Source organism: Tasmannia lanceolata, unplaced genomic scaffold, assembly GCF_043159265.1.
Source record: "Tasmannia lanceolata isolate RefF3 unplaced genomic scaffold, GAP_Taslan_0.1 ptg000006l, whole genome shotgun sequence".
NCBI lineage: Eukaryota > Viridiplantae > Streptophyta > Magnoliopsida > Canellales > Winteraceae > Tasmannia > Tasmannia lanceolata.
Window position 1 is genome coordinate 28,943,279 of NW_027518683.1, and position 8,191 is coordinate 28,951,469.

Below are 8,191 nucleotides of genomic sequence, written 5' to 3' on the forward strand. Positions count from 1 at the left end.
AACCGGCCAACGAACGCTTTTAAGGCCTCACCGTCTTCCTGCCTCAGGGCCATCAGTGAAGCCGTCGTCTTTCGAGGCCTTCTGCTGCTCATGAAATGCCGGGCCAAGTCGTCCCCGAAGTCGTCGAAATTGTCAACGGACTTGGGCTTGAGCCGTGAGTACCAATCTCTCGCGGCTCCGGTTAATGTGGTGGGGAGTGCCCTGCAAAGGAACCCGTCCGACGCCCCGTGGAGAAGCATCGTGGTCCTGAAGGTCTGCAGATGATCCACGGGATCGGTGGTCCCATCATACTGCGGGATCTGCGGCATCTTGAAGCCCAAGGGGACTGCCGCACCGAGTACCCGATCTGTGAAAGGGGGATTGCTACTAAAGATCCTTGAAGCAGGGCGGCCATGATCTCTAGCCAGCTCCTCGATTCTGTTATCGATCTTCTGGATTCTTAGCAACATCGGATCATCCCTCTGTTCGGCCAGACGGGCAGGTCTACTCCTTACGGCTGATGGGCTCCTTGCGGATCCGGACTGGCTGAGGGGACTCCTTCGCCGGTGCCGCGATCCCTCTCCGTGCATAGGGTCTCTCTTGCTGCCCCGCTTCTGCACGGAGGGAGATCGTGACCGGTGATGCTGTCGACGAGGCTCAGGACGCACGCTCCTGTCCCGCGACTGGTGGTCTCTTCGGGTGGAGTGACGAGTTTGGTCGCGGGGTGGAGACGCGCGTTCTCTGCGGGAGCTTTCTCCCCTCTGAACAGGTCGAGAAACCTCGACGGGGTGTTGCTGGAGTGCGGGAGCCGCATTCCTGAACTGCGCAACTACCGCGGTCATTTCCTGAAAAAGAGCCCTCATTTCCCTCGGGGTCGGGGTGGGATCTGAACGGTCCGAGTGGGGCGAAGTCCGCTCCACGGCCGCCCCGACCTCCACCTGTGAGGCCAGACGCTCACTTCGTCCTTCACGGGGGGCCGTAGCCCGGGTAGCCCGAGAAGTCGGAGGTGCTCGCTTGCCGGTCTGTCCTACCATTTTTATCTGGGTGAGATTTCGAACAGCTTTTTGTTGCGTGGTCCCACGGATGGCGCCAAATCTGTTAGGCCTAAAATCGGTAACAAGTTATGGTAGGGCTGGGTGGTCCGGGCTAACGAGCCACGGCTGAATGGCTGGTTGAGTCCTGCGCTGCACAGAGTACAGACAAGAAAGAAAAGGGTCAGAGGACCAACCCGGAGTGATACTCCGGACGGGCGCTTCGACACTCAAGTCAGTATGAGCAGGAGTGTAGAGCAATGTCAGAGCAAAAAGCTTAGAGTTTTGGTTCTCAGATTTTCAGGACCCTCACCTTAGCACAAGTGAAGGCTATTTATAGTGATTCTGAGCCACCTGTCTAGGACAGGTGGTAGTTGTGAGCCAGGTGGTGGCCTCTGTATGGACCAGGTTTCATACCTAAGAAGGGCAGGTGGAGGTCCCTGATTGGTCCAGGTGTGACACCTAGTGGAGACAGGTGTTGGCCTTCCAACGGTCCTTGTGAGGGCCACGTGCCAGAAGCTAATTGGATGCTGAGTTTGGACCCCTCAGTGCTGAGTCCGGATTGCTGAGTCCGGATTGCTGAGTCCGGATTCCCTCAGTGCTGAGTCCGGACCCTATCAAAATCCATTCTCATTGGACGATGCCAAGCCTATTCGTTCAACAAATATATTTTGAATGCATGGCACATCTGTGACATTGCCTACCAAATGAAGGGTTTGGATCATAGAATTGTTTTAGGTTTTTTAAACGCCTAATATGCATTGGTCTCTAAATCAACGACCAAATTGAGAGGAGACGAGACTGCTATTCTAGTGAGAAAAGAGAAGAAAGAAAGAAAGGAAAAGATATTGGGTTTTCTCTGATTTTCTCTTCTAGTGTGAAGGCACAGACGTGGATTTTTTCCTTGGAGGAGACACCAGTTGTGACATCATGGACCTGATGGTCACCACTGGCTCTAGATTTGACAGAGCCGTTGATCTACTATGTTGTCTTCCACTCTATCTCTTCAGTTAACAGGTACATGCACTAGATCCATCATCTTTGTGTGCGTGTTGCTTTGAAACGTTTGTGTTCACCATTGTTTTCAGTCCCGAGTGGATGTCAAAATGCTGCTCTAATACCACATGATCCAGAAGTAGGTTTAGATGTTGTATAATCTTATAATCTAGTGCCATTGATACCACCTGATCCAAAATCCTGTTTGGATGCCATATAATCTAGTGGTTCTAATACCACTTGATTTGGTATATGATGGATGGACTAGATTTCTCCGATGCTTTCGATCCAAAATCGGCATCTTTGTTTGCCCACGGTTATCGCTAGGAGCCGAATTTAGACCTTGGCTATAAATATATTACATTCAACGATGATCTAATTGTTAAAAATATCAGCATTCAATTTGCCCATTTGACCAACTTTTTGGTTTTGATATGAAGCAGCTCTCTCGGTTGTTTTTTTCACTCCGATCCACTTCAGCTAACATGACAAAAAACCAACAAGTAAATTCCATTTGTCTTCTGCAAAAAGGTTAGAGATTTTGTTTGATTGTTGAAACTCGACTAAATATACATGTTTTCTCTTGGAGCATACTTTAAGGAATCAAATAATTGCAAAACCTCAAGCTCTTTCATAAAGAAATAGATGATAAGAGCATATGTAAACCCGTGAAAACAAAAAACAAAAAACAAAAGTATATGCATGTATGAGCTTTTCTTTTTGGAAGGTGAATCTTCCTTCCGAGAAATTCCGAATTTTCACCACTTTGAACAACGATAACTTTGCCACTGATTATCCAATTTGGTAGGGTTGCAACTGGGGTCAGGCGAGTCAGGTTTTCTAGAACCCTACCTTACACGAGAAGTTATCTAGGGTCGGGTTGGGTCTAGTTTTCTATGGAAAATCCCGTGATCCATAAACCCGACTCCACCCGAGATAGTGTTACGGGTCGGGCCGGGTTTTTACTGTATAGCGTAGGTTAGTGTAATTTTGTAGAAAACTTCACACCAAAAAACTTTAAATTTATGTCATCAAGTGCATAAATCTAAGAAGGAAACTATTCCTTCACATTACAAACATGATCACCCCAATGAAAAAATTATATCCATATATTGGAAAATAATTTGTCATGCGATTCAAGAGATATTTAAGAAATTTACAATACACATAAGAGTCGGGTCGTGTTTCAGGTTTTGGGTTTTTTTATCTTTAAACCCTACCTGAGGTTTTTCAACCTGAAACCCTACCCAACCCAAGACCCATGGTTTCTGAACCCGACCCATGTTATTTTCAGGTTGGGTCGATGCGGGTCGGTTAAAACACTATGCAAGTTGGAACCCTACGATTTGGTCATAGTTAGATCTGATGGACTCCTTACGAGCCGCCGGAAACTTGCCGGATGGCGATCGGAGGCGAAATTAAGATCTAGGTCACAAATCACATATTTTCAAATTAAAAGATCGAAACTAGGCGATCTTTGGTTTGATGGAAGTCTTATGATCAGATGAACTCCAAGGAATCCCATATTGTTGATTGAGATCCTCCCAAGCAAAAGAGTATGAACGAAACACACTTTTTCTATCAATAGAATCATCTTATAGGGTTTTAATAGTCAAGAAACCGTCTTAGAGATCTTACCTTGGATTGCGATCTCCGGCCTCCAAGGCTTCTCCACCTTCTCTCTGTTACGAACCCGATTCGGTTTGCAACGGAATTGATCTTCTTAGACGGAAGATCAGCCTCTTGACTGACTTCGAGGGAAAGGTCATCCTCCTTTGTGCACAAAACACGATTTCTCAAACAAGTTTCTTCATTGATCTAAGAAAGGAAGCGTACATATTATTTATAGAAAACCCCTAATCTGGATAACCCTAATCTCTAAGAGTCCTACTCAAATCAAACAACTAAGAAAGCAATCTCTAAAAACAATAAAATCCAAGTGGGAACCATAAAGCACGCAAAATTCCTCCCCCCTTCAAATTAACCTTGCCCCCAAGGTTGGAGAGTAAGCACTGGCTAGTTGGTGAAAAATCAAATCTTGCGTATTTTTCGAAAGTCTTTTTCCTTCTCCCTCCTTTTCTTTTTTTCTTTGTCTTGAGATATATCTTCATCAATGGATAAGACAACTCCATTTTCAAAACGATCTCATTCGATGTTCATCAAAGCTCCTTTGTTGTATTTTCCTGGAATGATTTGGATGTTGATGCATAGATGGTTGTGGGTGAGAAGAGGAATGGTAGACTCTTTGGCGACGAACTTTCTTTTGTGGCTTTTTCACCTTTTCTTCTCGCTGATTTTTTTCTCTCTTCTGCTTTTCTCATCTTTTTCTATTTCGTCATTTCCTTTTTCTATTTGTCTTTTCTTTGATTTTCTTTCTTTCATCTTCGCACATTTATTTGATCAGCATGCTGATTTTGTTCAGGCCTTCCTCAAATCTTCGTTATTCTTCTATCATTTTCGAAACAAATACTTTCATCTTCTGGAAATCGTCGCGCAGCGAATCCAAAATCTCCAAATATGTATTCATGGTGCGGGACCTATTGCTCTGATACCACTTGTTACGAACCCGATTCGGTTCACAACGGAATTGATCTTCTTAGAGGGAAGATCAGCCTCTTGACCCACTTCGAGGGAAAGGTTGTCCTCCTTTGTGCAGAAAACATGATTTCTCAAACAAGTTTCTTCATTGATCTAAGAAAGGAGGCGTACATATTATTTATAGAAAACCTCTAATCTGGATAACCCTAATCTCTAAGAGTCCTACTCAAATCAAACAACTAAGAAAGAAATCTTTAAAAATAATAAAATCCAAGTGTGGCCCATAAAGCACGCAACACTCTCTCACGAAAGTCGTTCTCTTGGGCTCTCGCACAATTAGGGTTAGGTTGATCTTTGCAAAAATCCACTAAAAGGTGATATTTACTTGAGTTAAGAAGCCCTAATCCACTTTTGACAAGGGGAGAAAAACGACCTTCTATTAAAAGGGGATGGACGAATTTTTGCTAGGGGTGGTATTTAGGGTATTTTATAGACAAAGGTTCAAAAACTTCTTGGGATGATTGGAAATGAAGCATTCCACACACATAGCTTGCGAGTTACGAAGAAGATAGATCTTTAGGTCATTAATTCCATAGCTACCAAATTCTGGAGTTGCTATTGTGGTTGGTCATACAATTTTCTGGCTTTTGAGTAGCAAAGATAGATCTTAGATATCTGATTAGTATAAGAAAGATTCGACGAGGACACAAACTTGTGTTGTGATATGGGTGAAGGACATGAGCCTTCTTCTAGTGATTTGGTTCCAGACACCTCTACTGTTCCATATGATACTACTGGTCATGGAGGAGGACATACGAAGGAAGTACTGTGAAACCCTATTTCTTACCCCTTCAGCATTTTACATGAATTATGTCACCTAATTAGATGACCTACATAATTATTCACAAAACTCGTATTAGTGTCAATGCCGTATTAACATTTATTAGGGTATAGTTTTTTATAAGATTTTAGTGGCTTACTGATTAAGCTCGGTTTGCTTAGGCTCCAAGAATTAAGATAGCTTTAGGACTGTCAATAATTCCTCTGCCGCAAGTGATACTTTTGGTTTTGGAGGAGGGGGTTGATATTGCCTCCCACAATGTTACACACCACTCAATTTAATTTGTCGTTTATGCATTTGAGTTTGTCTTATTTGACATGCTTTTCTACATTTAGAGCAAAGAGAAAAGTATGGAATGCGGGCCGATGTTTAGTGAAATTATGGATTGCGGGCACCGTTTAAAACAAGAACAAAAGACGGGCTTAACTTCAAAATCGGGTTGGAAAAAGACCATGATACCCTTCTGACATCATAAGAGTCCTTGTATGTTGCCCTTCCAGATGGATGAGATTTGAAAACGTCCAATCGTTATCTTAAAGATGAGAACCTGGGGGAGTGAAAATATCATCCAAAAACGTACCAAACAATCTTAAAGGATGTGAGCATGGGGAGTGAAAATATCATCCAAACCGTTCATTTGTTGGGCCACAACATATATAAGATGCACCACATAAATCATGTCCATTGGATGATCCCAACCCTCAGATCTATATAGGTTTCTATAACGAACAATCCGAGTACGTTGCTGGATTTTCTGGATTCGCCGACGGATTATAGGGTACGCCGCCGGAATATCAAGAGGTACACCGGTGGAAATAAGGCGTAAGCGGAAATAATGGGTACGCTGGCGGAAATAATGAGTACGCCGATGGAAATAATGGGTACAGAGAGGGGAATAATGGGTACAGAGAGGCATATTATTAGAAGACGCCACCGTTTCATATTGATGTCCACGTGTCGTGGATCCGACCGTCTATTTATATTGGCGACGACAAATATTTAAACGAACCCAAGGGACTTGGGTTCACAGAAAGATTTCAAATCCAAACCAAACCGACTACGTATAGAGCTGCTAGCGTTCTAAAAAGTTTTTCAACACGTGTCAGGTATCCATCCTTCCTAGGTATTTTCGACGGCCAAGATAGAAACGAACCTAAGGTTCTGTCGGTTTAAATACCCATTATGCCGGCAGAAATAATGGGTACGCTGCCGTGTTTTCTGGGTTTGCCACTGGATTATAGAGTACGCTGCCAGAATATCAAGGGGTACGCCGACGGAAATAATAGGTACGCCGATGGAAATAATGGTTGCAGAGAGGGGAATAATGGGTATGCTGGCAGAAATAATGGGTACGCCGATGGAAATGGTTATAGAGAGGGGCATAATGGGTACGCCGATGGAAATAATGGGTACACTGATGGAAATAATGGTTCCAGAGAGGGGAATATGAATAATGGGTACGCCGGAGGAAATAATGGGTGCGCCTGCGGAAATAATGGGTGTGGGTACGCCGATAAAACTAATGGTTACAGAGAGGGGAATAATGGGTACGCCGGCGGAAATAATGGGTACGCTGCCGGATTTTCTAGGTTTGTTGCCGGATTATAGAGTACGCCGTCGGAATATCAAGGGTACGCAGGCGGGAATAATGGGTACGCCGATGAAAATAATAGTTTCAGAGAGGGGAATAATGGGTAAGCCGGCAGAAATAATGGGTACGCCGATGGAAATAATAGTTACAGAGAGGGGAATAATGGGTATGCCAGCGGAAATAATGGGTACGCTGATAGAAATAATGGTTATAGAGAGGGGAATAGGAATAATGGGTACGCCTGCGGAAATAATGGGTACGTCGATGGAAATAATGGTTACAGAGAGGGGAATAATGGGTACGCCGGCGGAAATAATGGGTACAGAGGGGAATAATGGGTACAAAGAGGGGTATTATTAGAAGACGCCACTGTTTCATATTGATGTCCATGTGTCGTGGATCAAACCGTCTATTCATATTGGCGACGGCCAAGATTTAAAGGAATCCAAGGACTCTGGGTTCACGGAAAGATTTCAAATCCAAACCAAACCGACTATATATAGAGCCGCTAGCATTCCAAAAAGTTTTTCAACACGTGTCAGGCATCCATCCGTCTCTAGGTATTTCCGACGGCCAAGATAGAAATGAACCCAAGGTTCTGTCAGTTCAAATACCAGACGAACCAAAAGGACCTCGTGAAACACACCAGTAATGAAAAAGGAAGCTGAATGATGTTTCTGTTGATGTCAGAAGGGCATCAGGGTTCGATTTTGAAAATTAACCTGTTTTTTGTTCTTGTTTTAAAAGGTGCTACAATCCGTAATTTCACTAAACAGTGGTCCACATTCCGTACTTTTCTTTAGAGAAAAGTAGAAGCCCGAATTTCAAAGTACAGCCGAGGGGTTCCTATCGTATGCCGTATTACAAGGGGAAGAAATCTACTCATGCTTTTGTCATTTCTTTTGTTATCACTTAAGTCAGTCAACTCATCCAATTTTCGAGGTTGATAAGACGACGTATGCAACACTTAATGACTTAGTCAGTCATAAGTCAGAAAAAAAATCTAGGTCTACTGGTTCTTCTTCGATAGAGATAAGGATACTTACATTTTCTATATATCAGTAAAGTTGAGTGAGATAGCTCTAGGACTTTGTCACTAGAGATATGGATACTTACATTTTTCTACATATCATTAAAGTTAGAGTGAGATAGCACTAGGACTTTGTCACCAATTCCTTTGCCGTAAGTTATGCTTTTGGTTTTGGAGTAGGGCGT